Here is a 16,545-nt window from a genome sequence, read left to right as displayed (position 1 = left end):
GGATGATGGCCTGCAGTCAAGGTCTGAACAGAGTAAGGAAACAACTGTGTGTGAGGAAGAAAGCTTCTCCTGCAGGGAGATGTTCTAGAAACTACGCTGGCAGTCCTTACCAAAGTCCATGTGGAATGACCAGAGGAGAACATGATTTCCTCATCACGGTCAGTATACAACTGATGGTCACATTTTGTCCTGGGCAGGTCAGCGCTGAAGGGGAGTTCAGTAACCTCTCAGGATTTTTTTTAACATTACTTTCTCTGCCAGCCATTAATTACCAATGGCTGTTCATTAACAAAGTACCATCCTCTCACTAAGCTGCCTCTTCCAGCCATGCTTGTTCCATGCAGTCTCAGTCCACCAGCTGACACAGGAGGCTTCCTTATTCCATCAAGAGCACTGAGGAATGACAGACTTTAAATACTCATTTGGCTGAAGCAGTCTGAGCACACAGGAAGCAGTTAGTTACCTGTAGAAATCTTGATGACAAAACAGAAGAGAGACCAGTATGCTTACAGGAAGATACCAGCTTGTTCTGTGGGTTACAGTGTGGGCAAGGAGGATCTAAAAACTCATTGAAAGTTACCAGAGACACTTCATATTTAGAAAAGCTGTTCAGTATAATTTCTATCATTTTGTGGTCACACAGGTCTGGTATTTTTTTGCAGTGGTTCCATAAGTGTAATTTGTTACCTCTGATCTTTTCCATTTTGAATTGGTTGGCTAGCTGGATCAGCAGTGGGACACAGCTCTTCAACTGTGTGCCATTGGTACAGCTCCAGCTGAACTCATGAAATAGTTGGCTTAATGAATCATTAATGGAATTCAGACCATTTTGTTTCTATGTCACTGGTGCACATCCAAGTAAGGTCAAGAGACTAGCTGGCTCACCAGTTCAATAACAGGAAACAGACCTCTACCTCCAGCTTATTGCTGTGGGTCTCTAACAGGTCAGGAAAAGGAGTTCTGAGGCAGCAAAATTCCAAGTACAGCTGCTGGGCTACAGTCACTCTGATTCCTTCCCCACAGGTTTCAATTCTGCATTGATCTGTGCCTTTTGAGAAAGGTCAGCATAGACATTTTCTGGGTAGCCACTGGTGTAGAAGGAGGTACAAGAGGTGATGGCTCCAAACAATCCTTTCCCTTAAGCAGGCATCTAGGGGAAAGGCAGAGTGTGTACCACAAGCTACCTAAGGCTAGCAAACCATGAGTGTCCTCATAGCCCATACTACAGTTCACTCCTGCCACACCATCTTTGCTAGGGAGCTCCTGAGAACCCTCTCTGGGCTTACACCTCTGGTCAGGAGCAGAAACCCATCCTCAATGGCTGACCTAACTATTCATATTTTGCTTAGGGTAAAACTGCAGTACTCTTTGCACCTGGCATTTGCAAGGCTGTATATGTCTTATCAAGTAGCCTGTGTCTGAGACTACAGAACTTGGTATCAAACTTTAGCACCACTTAGCTCATGCCTAATTGCAATATGGGCATCTGCAGCAGACGGAGAGGTGGCCTTGACATCTATACATCCATACAGCCTCCTCCCCTCCCTGCCTCCTCCTACTCAGCTACTTGCTGTGGTGTAACTTTTGAAATGGCACCACATGCTGAAAGATACAACCATACATATATCTCAAAGAGCAACATCTGGGAAAGGGAAGTTTACTGAGCTTATATGGTGTGGCTCTGTGATAGTCACAACCATCTGGGTTGTCCCCAGTCCAGTTCCCTTGCAGGTCTTTCTTTCACTCAGATACTGGCCAGGCCACAAAAGCAAAAGCTCTTCCTTCCTCATCTTCCTGGGGAAGTAGAACTGTATCTTCTAATTGTCTAATGCACAAAGCAGGAACATCCAGCTCTTCAGTTCGTCTGAGATTTCAGATGTCGATGCTTTGTTGCTCAGTTCAAAGCAATGTTTGTGATTCTATGAGCCTTTGGAACTGAATGTCCTGTAGGTCTCTGTCCAGGCCATGCTGGACCAGAGTGTTCTGCTGCATTACACAGACATACATGTTTCTGTCCAGAATTTCCCAGACAGCATTCAAGAACTGCCAGGCAAGGGAGTTCCAGTCCGAAGTTCCAGTCCAAGGCTTAGCTTGGTATGAAGAGTTCGAGCCCATCGCTAAAGAGTAGTGGAGGTCCTACAAAGGATCATCTCTTTGTTCATCATCATTGTCTTTTTGTCCACAGTTCACCGAGCTGGTTGTACCACAAGTACCAGGCTAAAGAAGGTGCAGCTATTTTGCTGTAGCTGTTGCACTCTGCTGAAGCAGGCTTTTCTTGAAGAGCCCTAAAAAAGGGCTTCCATTATTTCAGAATCCTTTGGAAGTGGCACTAGCCAAAGGTAATCTTTAGGGACTTTGGCAGGAATAAGAAGCAGGATGCTCCCCAGTATCAATTCATTTGGGTTACTGCAGCCCTTCCTGATAATCCTCCAGCACACAACCCACCTGAGAGCAGACCCAAGGATGCAGCATGTGTGACACCTGCCTCCAAACGCAGCTCAGTTGATTCACTACTAGCATGGGTGCCTGACAAAAATAAATGGATCTCAGCGTGACTCCACATGAGTGGTGTTGACACATTCAATTGTCTGTGCTCTGCTTGCTGCAAAACAGTAGCTATTTTAGAAAAGCAGTTGGGTTTAGCATACACAAAGAGCAGACAGATTTAAAAGACATCTTACTGGAACATTCTATTTTTGAGATTCACTTTGACAAAACTGCCTCATTAAGGACTTGGATATGAAAAGCAGGAAAATGCTTTTGGATCTCATGTAAACTAAATTCAGAATTCTGATGAGCTGAATCAGTCCTTTCCATGCAGTATTTTCCTTTATCTGTATTTCTCCTTGTTTCCATGTAAGAGATGAAATAAAACTTTAAGAAAATTTTTGTCTTGATTCATAAGCAAGACAACTCCAAACCATATGAAGTAAGGCAGAAAGAGGAAAGAGAAGGTAAGGATTTCAAACCCACAATTATAGTATCTCAGAATAAAGTAGCCACAAATTATCATTACATTTGGTGGCCAGAAGTGTTCAAATGACAGCTTCTGCAGGAAACCTTATCGTGTTGTTTGCTTGACTTACTAGAAGCATTAAAAATATAAACTGGAACACAGGGAGTACCACCTCAGCGTGAGCAGAAACTTCTTTACAGTGAGGGTGCCAGAGCCCTGGAGCAGGCTGCCCAGAGAGGTTGTGGAGTCTCCTTCTCTGGAGACTTTCCAACCCCACCTGGATGTGTTCCTGGGTGACCCGCCCTGGGTGCTCCTGCTCTGGCAGGGGGTTTGGACTGGGTGATCCCTGGAGGTCCCTTCCAGCCCTTACGATTCTGTGATTCTGTGACTCTTCCATTTCAGCTCTGAATCACCTGCAGTGGGTTTCTGAACCTGCAAACATCCACAGATGAAATTCAGGCAAACCCGAGCAGCCAGCCCTCCCCAGAAAGGTCGTTTTGGTGTGATTCAGAGACTGCCTAGTGGAGGGGCTGCCTGTACTCGTCGATGAGCAGTCAGTGCTGGTGGGAGAAGATGTGGTCTCTGTTCGTTGTCTGTGGCTTTGCTTGCTTTTCTGCTCCTGAAGAACACCAGCCCCCTAGCTGCTGCTTACGCATCTTTGCATGGCAGAGCAGCAAGGGGCTCGTGTGTAAGACTGCTGGATGACACAAGCCATAGCACCTTTATGAACCACTGTAGGTAGTCACATGGAACACCAGAAGTTTTTAATACACACCCTCTGTATTATTAGGGCTTTATATATTTTTGATTTAAACAAGGCTACATTTGCTGGATATGCTTTGTAGCGCCTTACTTAGTCTTACTCCAGATCTCTTTGTTGACTTCAGCTTCATCTCAGCTACTTAACTCCCCAAATAGTCAGGCTGTTGGTGTCAACATCTACCTCTTCCACAGTTAATCAGAGTTTAAGCAGAAAAACATGCTGAAAAATAATCTCTCCAGTTAACAGACCTTTCTTTATGTTGGGTTTTTCCTTCCATTACCATGGCACTCTTTAGTCCTGCATGGGCTTGGTTTCCATCTGTCTTTCTGCACTGCTTATTTAAAATGCTAATGTCACAACTATTGCCTTAGAATCCAAGTACACCACAGCCAAAGTATTTATCCTGTCAGGGTCTGAGAGGTTAGTCACTCTCACTCGGAGTTTAGAGAGGGGTAGTAGAGCTGCTGGCTGGGTTCCAGCTGACTTGCTGATGCATGCTGTGGTATCACAGCTTCCTGATCAGGGATCTGTCACAGGCTCTTTGGCCAGTGCTGAAGCAGCATATGGACATACACTTGGGTCTCACCTCGATGGAAAGACAAGCCTGCATGTAGCTTTCAGCTGGGACCTGGAAGTGGAAGAGTCCTTCAGCTCTCCAGACAAATACTGGCTTGAAGTTTAGATTTAAATCTACACCTCTGAGCATTGCCAGGCAGTAAGATGTCAGCCCTTCTGGATGGGGTAAGGCTTTCCAGCCCCTCTTGTTTACTGGGTCTGTGTTCTGAGTAAACAAATAATTACTACTAAGCCAGAGGCTGGCCACCCAAGCATGACTCACTACTCATGGAGTTCAATAAATCATCTGGGAAAAGGGAGACCTGGCTTCTGATCACAAGTTTAATCAATGTTTAATTTTAAATTGTAACAGAAACTGGAAGCAAAGTGTTTCTGTGTCCAGATTCTTGCGTCTAAGTAAAAAAACAATCTCATTCATGACCCACATTACTTTTTTCTCCTCTCTCCTTTTCCCTTTTTATTCCACCTGTCCATACTGAGGTTCTAAACCCATCTGCCTAAATACATTTACTTGTCATTAAGTGCAGCTAGATAAATAAAGATAAGCATGCTCAGAGAGCCAATCCCAGACGAAAAATCAATTTCTCTTGTTTTCTGCCCCGACAGAAAAGGGTTGAACAGATTACTGGACCAACGCAGAAGTTTCTGGGCAAAATAAATACCGAAAAGATATTTTGTACTGAACATTCAGTTCAACCTCAAATGAAATATTATTTCCCTATTTGATTTTAATTTAGATCTTATTCAATTGAGTTTTGTTAAGCCATGCTGACAGTTTGCAAAAAGGAAAGAAAAATGGCTATTGTCTTTTGACAGTTTAGCATTTCGGGTCCTGGCACTGCTGTGGGTTTGCAGTTGCAGCTGCTTCACTGCATCATCTCCTCCACTCTCCTCAATCCCCACACCTGATCCTCACTCCTCTCTGGTGCTCCACTCAGACTGCTCCACCAGCCAATGTTTTTCACTCCCATGGCAGAAATCTGTGCAGGATTTTAATAGGCTCTGGCAGGAAACTCCCTCACAGATGGGCCTGAGCCGTGCCAGAGACTGAGCAGCAATTACTGTGAGTGGGAGGCAGTGGTCAGTGGAAGCTTGGAAAGGTGGGAAAGGACCTTCCTGTTCAGTCTGCTTTGGTGGCTTGCCACACCTCATGGAATGGCACAGCCAAAGAGACCAGTCCTGCAAAAAAGGTGCCACTTCTGGTTGTACTAACACTTTAGGTGGTTGATTTCTTGTTCCTTTGAGCTGCTTCTGTTAGAAAAACTGATATTTTACCACTTCCTAAAAACTTTGCCTTATATTTCATTGCAAAATTCCTATCTTTTTGCCTATTGTTGTGACTGTAGTGACTAGTCAAACTGGAAACCCAGAGACCACTTGCAATTCTGTTTGCCAGCAAGTAACTTCCTCTCCGAGAAGGCTCATCCATAAACAGCAGTGACAAGAAGCAGTAGAAAGCTGCCTTACAAGTTCTGTGCTGCAGTTTCCAAAGGCTCTGTGGCAGTACAGTCTGCTTTTGCCAAGCAGCTGCCTCCCTGGTGACAGTATCAGCAACCCAACAGCACCAGGCTAGTGGATTAGTTTCCTAGGGCAAGGAATCTCCTTCACTTTATTTCCTTCTAGGACATGGACACTCTTGCTCCCTAAAAAAGCTCTGCAGGGGCCCTGCTTAATGGGTTCAGCCTTGTTTCTAAACTGTTGCAGATTCTTAATTACCACCAAAAAGAATCCTGTAGCTTCCCATTCGCAGGGCATTGCATTTTTTACGTTCATGGCTTATGACACAAGATCTCAGAGGTCCTAAACTTAGACACCACAGATAAGCCTGTCTCTATTTGACAGCTGCTTAGCAATTTTTTGTTTATCTGCCTCACCTTTCAAAGCTTGTCTCAGATGGCAAGTGAACTCGTTGTGGGAGCAGGGTATCCTGTTCCTTTCCTTGCTCTTCTTAGACTACACTCAGATTTCAAGGGTGAAATTACCTTAATACATAGAATACATAGAATAAACCAGGTTGGAAGAGACCTTCAAGATCATCACGTCCAACCCATCAACCAATCCAACACCACCCAAACAACTAACCCACGGCACCAAGCACCCCACCAAGTCTCCTCCTGAACACCTCCAGTGATGGTGACTCCACCACCTCCCCAGGCAGCCCATTCCAATGTGCAATCACTCTCTCTGTATAGAACTTTTTCCTAACATCTAGCCTGAACCTCCCCTGGCACAGCCTGAGACTGTGTCCTCTTGTTCTGGTACTGGCCGCCTGGGAGAAGAGACCAACATCCGTCTGTCTACAACCTCCCTTCAGGTAGTTGTAGAGAGCAAGAAGGTCACCCCTGAGTCTCCTCTTCTCCAGGCTAAGCAACCCCAGCTCCCTCAGCCTCTCCTCGTAGGGCTTATGTTCCAAACCCCTCACCAACTTTGTTGCTCTTCTCTGGACTCATTCCAGCAAGTCAACCTCCTTCCTAACCTGAGGGGCCCAGAACTGGACACAGGACTGGAGGTGTGGCCTAACCAGTGCAGTGTACAGGGGCAGAATGACCTCCCTGAAAGCAGACACCCAGACATTTTCTCCCAGCTACAGGCATGCGTCTTACTTTTTCAATGTGGCAACAGCTTCATGAAACACGAAAGCCTACGCTGAGGACTCAAACCTCTTCTTCTTTTAGAAGAGAGTCTCTGTATACACACAGCCTGTCTCAAAGCATGGGCGGGCATGCATGCGTGGCTGTGCGTATCCCCAGGTTGGTTTCCATTGCTGTTACTGTTGTACCAACAGTGAAACTGAGGAGTCAGGAGCTGTGGCCAGCATTTGCAGCAGCTGTTACCAGCTCCCATGCCAGCTGACCACCCTAAAATCTCCACCTATAAAATGCCTCTTGGCTTTAAGGCTCCCAGTATCAGGAGATGTGTTTAGAAATGGAGCTGCTCAGGATCACAGAGTATCTCAGAGCAGGATGCAGGATAAGCATTCTGTGCATCTGGTGTCCATGCTCTCCTTCAACCAGTTGCACCATACTGTCCTTTCCCCTTAAGCAGATACTCCCTACCTACAGTTAGCAGAGTATTTTCCAGTTCTTTATCTGGGATGTGCTCCTTTCTCCTTGCAGATTGGTTGAGTTGTGTGTTTTCAGTGAACTAACGGGAAAGTTTTCTGCAGATATGTTGGATTTTTATCCTTTCTACCTATTCTTTGCACCAGTAATGAAGCCAGTCACCCTCTAATTTTGCCCTCCCACTTACATGTGACTAGATAGTACATACTGGTTTTACTTAGGGTCCCACCTCACTCTGAAAATGAGGTTTTCCTGAATGTGACCTGAATGTAACTCTTTCTTGTATCAGCTTTGGAAGAGGCTACTTACCACTCCTTTTCTGTGTGCTTCAGGAGACCATCTTCAGATCTCTGCTTCTCCTTTTCTGTCTCCAGTGGTCAGGCTGCAGTACAGCTTTAAAAAGCTGAAAAGTAGAGAAAAGTGTCTGTTTAGTAGCTGAAAACTCTGAAGGATTTTCAGCTTAGCTTAGCAGAAGCAAACTGAATTATTATTGGCTTTCAAACAGAAAAAAAATAGTTCCTCACTGTATCACATTTTACAAATCAGATGCCTGTAGAGAAGCTCAGGTAAGAGACTCTCTGGAACATGCTCCATGTGTTTATGCAAAGTGTAATTAATATTAGACTTCAGGTAAAGCTTTAGCAGCTGCTGTTTCATTTGACACAACATATTCTGGTGAGGGCAAATGCTGTATGGGGTCTTAAGTTTCAGACATCATTAAGCTTTGGAGATCCTGATAGTTTTTGCCATCAGCTTGTGTTAAGCTGCTACAATGCTGCTCTTGGTCATGGAATGGATTTTTGTAATATTGGGTAGAAATTTTGAAGTACTTGTGGCCCTTATTGCCTGGGGCTTTTAGGGGAGCTCTGAGTCTTGGTAGATATTGCCAGTGCTCCTGCTGCACAGTGTGGAGCAGATCACACAGCCTGGGGTGTGTGGCACTACTGCAGCCAGGCTGCCTGATGACACCAATTGCTCCTGGTCAAGCATTTAAAGCAGCATTTTCTTTTTCATGTCTTACGCGTTTCACTGGCATCCAGTTAAGTGTATGGCCACAGTGGGTGTTCTTGCTTCCTTTACCTCTTGCAGCTGTGCTTCCCCCTCCCCTCTCTTACCAGGCTGGATAGATGGGCAGCGTCCAAGGGCATGAGATTTAACACATGCAGGGTTCTACACATTGCCCACAACAACCCCAGGCAGTGCTACAGGTTGGGGTCAGAGTGGCTGGAGAGCAGCCAGGCAGAAAGGGACCTGGGGGTGCTAGTTGATAGTAGGCTGAACATGAGCCAGCAGTGTGCCCAGGTGGCCAAGAAGGCCAATTGCTGGACTCTATGATCTAAAAGGTCTCTTCCAACCTGGTTAATTCTATTCCATTCTTGCATTGGCTCTAGCACTTACATGTCCACATGGAAGATCAAAGTCTCCAAACTACACCAATGGAGGTCTCATCTTTTGGGTTCAATATTTTGTTGTGTCAGCAAGTTGCTCTCATTCATGACTGCAGTTATTAGGAAAGGAGTGGACAGAAAGGAAAAAAAATGGTTTAGAGGGGAGGAAAACCATGTTTGTCTCCTTGGCAGCATCATGTGAAGCTCTGCCTCCAAGTAAAACTTGTGACAGTGACATTTTTCAAGTAAAAGCTATGAGAGAATTCCTGCTGCAATATCAAACTGCGTTCTTCTTGTGTCCTTCCAGCCATGCAGTTCTCATGATGCTTCTTGGTTTAATCCCTTTCTCTCCTAAGTGTCCAGCTCTCCTTTGCTGTGGAACTTCTGACTTCTAGCAAGACTTGCAAGCTGTGACTCCCTTCTCACGCCACAGACCCTGTAATTGGAGGATCTTTGCAAGTGCTTGGCCTCTTTACTCTCCCTTAATTCAAATTCTAAAATAAGATTCTTTACACCTTTGAGCAGAACACTCACCATCTGCCTTCCTAAATCAGTAAGGCTCACTTCAGTGAACTAGAAACCTGTGCTCCACTCTTGACTCTTGGAACCACAGAATGGTTGAGATTGGAAGGAATCGCTGGAGATCATCTGGTCCAGCTTCCCTACCCAAAGCAAAGGCACCTAAGGCTCTATTGACTCAGGCTTTTAATATATCTGAGGATGAAGACTCCACTACCTCTCTGGACAACTTCTTGCAGTGTTCAGACTCACAGTAAAACAACTTTTCCTTCTGTTTAATCTTCCTGCACTTTGATTTGTTTCCCTGGCTTCTTGTTCTTTAACTGGGTACCACTGAGAAAAGTATGATTCTGTCTTCCCCCTCTCCCCCCATACAGTAAATGTTCCAGTCCCTTAGTAACCTTCATGCCCCAGTGCTGGACTCTCTCCTCCACACCCAGGTCTCTCATCCAGGGGAGCCCAGCACTGGACACAGCACTCCAGGTGTCTCACCAGCACTGAAGGGAAGGATCACCTCCATCAGCCTGCTGGCAAAGTGCCCCCTAGTGCAGCCAGGGTGCTGCTGTCCCTCTGTGCTGCAAGACTGCACTGCTGCTCCTGTTCATCCACTTGTGCCTTGGGTCTCCTGGGGGGTTTCTGTCACATTGTTTCCAAGTCAGTCAGCTGCCAGCCTGTCCTGGTTCCTGGGTTTAGCTGAAAGCCCCCTGTGAGTTTTAATCTTAAAGGTCAAATATTTAACAATTAGGCTAAGGGGCTTTTGAGTCTTGTTCTTTATGTCATCAAAATAGAGCTGCAAGCATGATGAGGATGATGATACTCTGGAGACAAATACAAGTTACACTGAAATGCAGATTATCAGCAGCAGTCAGCTGTCCTGTGTCTCAACACATAGCCATTTCTCACAGACATAATCCACTAAATGCATTTTGGAATACATCCTACAGAAGTACTAGAGGCTTTGGGGGCAAGAATGTGTTCTGCCAAATAAACTATTCAACACCACTTTGTATTTCTTGAGCTGGATAGATAGATAGAAATAGGCTTGGTCTCATTGGGCAAGCTTATCTGACATGTATGGATCAGGAACACCATCATGAATAATCCGACTGACCTCAACATGACAATTCACACAAAGAAATGCTGCTCAGCTGCAGGAGAGATGGTAAAGCACCAGAGACAGCAACCACAGATGTTTCATCACAGATCTTGTGATATTTTATTAGGTTCCCAGCTCTGGGCAATCTAGAACACCAGATTCCCAGAGTTCTTGCCTGGAGAAAAAAAGCAAATTGCATATTTGAGACGGCGTTGTGAAAACTTAGCCAAAAGGCAAAAAAAGCTGCATGTCTCTTCAAGCTGTCTAAGCTAAACTGTTTCTCAGGTGTTGATTTCTCATCTTTGAAATATTCAGACTGGTACTACTGGAATCAGACTTGAAGGCTACTTCTGCCCTGTTCTGCAGGGCCATCCACAATAGCACTCAGTGCCCAAATTCTCTGGTCCTGGACAGCACCACAGAAGTGTTTCAACTGCCACAATGTATTACAGACATGTTCCACGTGTTAGGCTTGGCTCAGCAGTCCCAGCACTGCTTGCATCCTGCCTCTGAGCCCAGCCTTGTGTTGTTTTCCCAGAGTTGGTCTGTTGGTCAGTGAGCCCAGAACAAATGGGAGCAGCCCACAGATATTAACTTGGCACCCAGGTTGTTTTTCTGGGCTCGCTTACATTAGCAGCAGCTCTGCTCTGGAGAGCAGGCTTCTGTAAGGTGACCTGCAACATGCATGGCTATGAATAGAGCCTGCTGTCACTCTTTAGCAGAGAAAACTCCTGAAGCCAGCAAGCAAAACTGCTACAGAACCAAAGGAAACAACCAAGAGGGCCAGGACCACGACCTGGGGAAGTTGGATTGGCAAGAATCACAGGTGGGGAGGGTGCTGGGTTCTTGCCTTGGGATTATTCTAGTTAATGTTTATGGCTCTGAGAATGAAAAATGAGACATAGAAGGCAAGGAAGAAGGGGCTTCAGTAGAAGCTGCCAAAGACAAGCAAGGACTACTGCTAGAGTTCTTCCCTGAGTAGAACTTTGCCACTCTCTTGTGGGGTAAATTTCAGTCTGGGGATGGAGCTGGGGTTAGGATCAGAGCACCAGGAAATCTTAATCTGAGATATAAATTAAGAGAAGGGCTCATCCCTTTCTCACAGCTGAGTGGAACTCTCCCCACTGCGCTAGCTGGCCCAAGTGTGTGCAAGAGCAAATGGGCTTGGTCTCAGTGTACATTAACACTAAGACTAAGGCAGTGGCTCTGAGGAAGGGAAATCAAGCCCTGCAGTGAGGGCAATGCTCAGAAAAGGTTGCCAGCATGATTTAAAGGAGCTAGGAAGGGAAAGCATGACTTATGCAAGGACACAGAAATAAAGAACTTTGGAACTGGCTGGATAGGCTCAAACCTCTTCTGTTCCATTTTCTTGCTGTAGACTGTTTCTGCAGACAACAGCAAAACACCTCATTTAGTTTTTTAATTAAAAAGTTCTTTAAATATGCCCTGTAATCTTAAAAGAAGAAGGGGCTCCCCAAACCAGAGCTTGGAGCGCGTGGATTTGGGAAATACAAGCCAGTGAAAAGCTTGGCTACCTGGATGCTTTTCGTGGTGATTAAACCGTGCCTGCCAGCTAAGAGCAGTCTCTTCGTCTGATGTAATTCAGGTCATGTTACCTGTAACTTACAGACAAAAGCAGGGTAACCTACCCTTTAAGTACCTTTTCTCATCTTTGGAAGAAGAATTTGTAACAAGTCTCTGTTGTGAAGGATTGCTGTGCAAAGAAGCAAAGGGAGAGAATGTTTGACATTGTAAATGAATTTTGTTCTAAGGGGTAAAATCCAAATCATGATTAAGTGAGGAAGTCCCTACCTTAGCAAGGCATATATACCGCCTGCACCTACATCCTGGGTCAGGTACCACCAGGGATGCAATTGCTTGTAAGTATTACCACTAATTATAAACACGAGTGACCCTTGGTGAAAGAAACACTCTGAAACAGCCAGTGGGGTTCAAGGAGATTTTAGACAGAAGAACCTTGTTCCCACACAGAGCATCAGTTTTGATCTTGGGTGACATCCCTGTTTCAGAGTTCAGAATTCAATAGGCAGGAACCTGATCACTCGGAGTGCCCCCAACAGCCCATTCTGTGCAGCAGCTGGCACCGTGCAGAGCTGCCCAGCGCAGCGCCGAGGATCCTGCTCCCTCTAGTGCAGCGAGCGCGCAGCCCGGCGCCGGCTGCCTACGCCTTTAACAGGCTCTGCGATCTAAAAGCAGTGGTGAAGAAATGTCACTGAAGTGGCAAAGGCTTGTGCAGAGCTTTACCAAGAACTCAGGAGGCTGTCACAAGAACGCCACCTGCAAACTGTCCCGGGATTTGCCTGCTACGGGCCTCCAAGGTCCCACACACCTAGGAAGTGAGGGCTTGTCCTGGCTAAAACCTGCTGGGTGCCGAGCAGCAATGAGGGGCTGGAACTCAGAAACTGTGTTTCTAGGGTGTCACGTTTGGGAATTGCAAGGCAGGTGTAGAGGCCTTGTTTCTCTGCAGACACAAAGATGCAATAGCTTGGAGAGGGGAGCTGCCTGCAGGCAGCCCACAGATTTGGATTTTAGGAAGGGAAAGGGCACTCAATGCCCAGCATTGGCTCCCTGTGCATCATTTGCATGAGCAGATCTTGAACACTTCTACATGCACACAATAAATGTACTCTCCTAGGCCTTTCTCGAGTGTTTGCCCTTCCCTTTGCCCAACCACCAGGCTAAGTGGTCATTCACTCCTTGCCACACTCCTCTTTTCAGCAGAAGGGGAGAGACAGCTGGGACTGGGTTGCTTGGGAGCTGTCCTGGAGGGTGGGGGGGCTGGTTTGAAGGGTCTGTTGCTTAGGTGAGTGCTGTAGTCACTAAATCCTAAACAAATAAAACTGGACATGTCCCTCCTGCTCTGACTGCAGACACCCAGTGGGACAGTCCTTGTGAAGCACACTACAGGCAAACTATGGACTTCTTTGGAACACAGGTGCTGCTCTGACTGGTTTCTGGATGGCAGGAGGCTTAGATGAGAACGAGCTGCCCAGATATCTGAGCTGGAGCAGTCCTGGGCATGCTGGAAAACAGATCTATGACCACCTGAGGAGTACTCAGGTTAGAAAGGACACACCCAGAGCACAGGTACAGCTGCAGAATATGGCTCTCAGCTTAGGCAAGTAAGTCCACTGGTCACAGATGCCATGACTCCTGGGTTGGTCTTCAAATTGTTCTTTATTACATTTTTGTCTTCCAAGAATAGTTTTTCAGTTCCAGATTTAAAAATGCTTGCTTTTTTCCTTTCATGTGAGAGCTGTACTTCACAAGGAAGTGACTGCAACGTGATCCTGAAACATTAACTGCAATTAGCACTTGAATCCAATGCAATCAGTCCACCGAACTGGAACCAATTACCTGGCACCCTGCAGAACTACTGCAAAGCTCTAGAACAGCAATTTTAAAAGAGCCTGCTGAGCATTTCCTGCAAAGCCATGTGGTTTGGGCTAAGTTCTTCTGAAGCTGACAGCCCACTTGGCTTTCAAATAGCACTGCAAGATTTTAAAGGAACAGGTGGACTATGTTTCTGCAGAAGCTTGCCTACATTTGTGCTTCAGAGACTGGCATGCACCCATATGCCTGTGGGTAACTACTCGCATACCAACAGCTACGGACTGAGGCCAGAGGGCACTGGCTGATGTCTCGTGGTGATCTTCCCAGTATTGAAAGCAGTCTGGGAGAAGGTCAGGATGACAATTTAAAAGGGTTTCTAAGAGATGAGACAAGCACCTGGTAGTAGTTCTGAGTCTCAAATGCACTCAGTCCTTTGAAGCATGATTGGTCTCTCCTAATGCTGCCACCAACCCCTTTCCTTTGCATAGCATCTACAGTCCTAAGAAAAGCAGTGGCAGGGCAGAGTGGGTAGCAGAAGAGCCAAGAACTCCAGAGGAAACTTCCTTTATGCTCTGGTTACACAGCACGCAAGGGCAGGCACTCAGACAGAAGAGTGGTGTCAGGAAGCATCAATGCCTCCACACTGCCAGAAGCCTTCTGCATTTCAGACCAGTTTATGCTTATCGACAGCCTTCCTTGCCTGACATGGGCACTTTTCCAGCATTCCCTTCCAATCCAATCCTTGTGTCTGCTCCCTGTCAAACTCCTGTACCTGGCATCTGATGGCTGGCCATTGTAGATACAGCCATTAGCTCTGACCTTAGGAGTAATTCTGTTTTCTTTCTCTTCCAATTTTCAACTACCCCTTATCAGAGTGACAGTTATATACCCAATCCCTGCTTAGAGTTCTATTTCTGACTCTTTAATATCATGCAGGAGATTTTAAACATTTTGTGTTATATTGGAATCTCCTACCCATTTTCTGGAAAGATTACACATTATACATCAGGAACACCAATTATGTAATTATTATAAGGTGCTTTGCTCAGCTGCGTTCTCCCTGTCTGCAGCCAGTAAAAGGGACCTCATTCTCCCTTGCAGTATTTTATTACCCAAGTCACCTGTTGTGTCACCTTAAGGATGTGTCCTGGAGGATGGCGTGGTATGGCACTCATTTCACTTGGAAAAGTCCTTCAAGAACCTCAAGCCCTACTGTTAACCCAGTACTGTCAAGTCCACCACTAACCCACACCCCCAAGCACCACAACTGCACATCTTTTAAGTACCTCCAGGAACAGTGCCTCGGCCACTTCCCTGGACAGCCTGTTCCAGTGCTTGACAACCATTTCAGCAAGGAAATTTTTCCTAATGTCCTTCCTAAACCTCTCCTTGTGAACGGAGGCCATTTCTTCTTGTCCTATCATCTGCTACTTGGGACAAGAGACACACACCTCACCACAACCTGCTTTCAGGGAGTTGTAAAGACCACCAAGCCTTCCCTGAACCTTCTTTTCTAGAGGCTAAACAAGCCCAGCTCCTTTAGGCACTGCTCACATCCCTCTGCTCTAGACCCTTCTCCAGCCTGTGACCACGAGAGCACCTTTCTGGCTGTGAACAGAAACGTTTAAGCCAGGAGCCTGCCCTGGCAGGAGCAGTGTGGCAGCCACAGCAGGAGGGCCGGCTGCTGGCACGAGCTGCTGCGCTCTGCCTAGAGCCAACTCTAGCCTGGTGAAGCACAAGGCTGCACAAATGCTGCACCCAGGTGATAAGAGGAGCTGGCAGCAGGCATTGCTTCTTGTCAGCACCAGCAGGTGTTTGCCAGGCCACAGAGCCCAAGGTCTCTGGCACCAAGGAAAAAGGTCAGGAAAAAGCCTGTTGGGTCCTGAAATGCTTCCCCTGACATGCCCATTAACAGGGGGCAGCAAATGCCATTGCTTTGGTAACCTTGTCCCTGTCTTTCCAGCAGCGAGGTGGTTGTCAACAAGTCAGTGAAGAGAAGCCCCCAGAACTTGTCAGATGGACTTTCCCTGGCCACTGCTAAGGAAATGCCTTTCCTCACCCAAACCAAGCTCAGGATCTGCTCAGCACTCCTGCTCTGCCCAAGTTCAGCTGCAAGTGGTTATCAGGGGCAGGAAGTTAGTTGCAAGGTCTGAGTGCCTTGCACGGGCAGTGTCGCCTGGCTGAGCCAGGGACTCATGTGACACACTGGATAGGAAGCTTGTCTTGAGACGGCCCCGCGGGCAGCAGCTCTGGGCTGTGCTGGACATCCATTGCACGTTTCCTTCCCTGCTACTCTCATTATCCAACAGGTTAATCTCTCTTTGTTTTTTAAAGCCTGAAACCCCCCCACCCAAAGTCTTACAGAAGTCCTGCACAATCTGTCACTCATTTTGATGTGCTAAGACTGTGGCCTGATGTTCGAAATGATGCTGTACAATTTGCAGGTGCCCCCAGCAGCTGCAGGTACTTAACATCTCGAAATCTGGGCCATGGTTTTTCTATTTATGAAATTCAAAATTCTGAGTTTTTAATGATGCTAAGTTGTGTTTTGCTGCCATAAGAACCCACTGTGATAAAGCAAGATCTGATAAAACACCAGGAAGAGTTCTCTTGGTGTATAAATATTTATGTATGTAAATGAGCCTATGCTTAATGATAACTGACAAGGAGAGGCTGACACCACCTTAGATCCTCTGTCCCCACAGAGAGATGGAACTTGCTAGTTGAAGCATTGTGGCATATCCCATGGGCCATGCACTGAATCCTTGATTAAATGCTGCAGCATCTGGACAGCTAAAGTGCCAGTGGCTGCTTAAGAGGGAGGAAGGACT

Source organism: Dryobates pubescens, chromosome 5 (assembly GCF_014839835.1).
Source record: "Dryobates pubescens isolate bDryPub1 chromosome 5, bDryPub1.pri, whole genome shotgun sequence".
Classification (NCBI taxonomy): Eukaryota; Metazoa; Chordata; class Aves; order Piciformes; family Picidae; genus Dryobates; species Dryobates pubescens.
Note: the sequence above shows the minus strand (reverse complement) of the source record.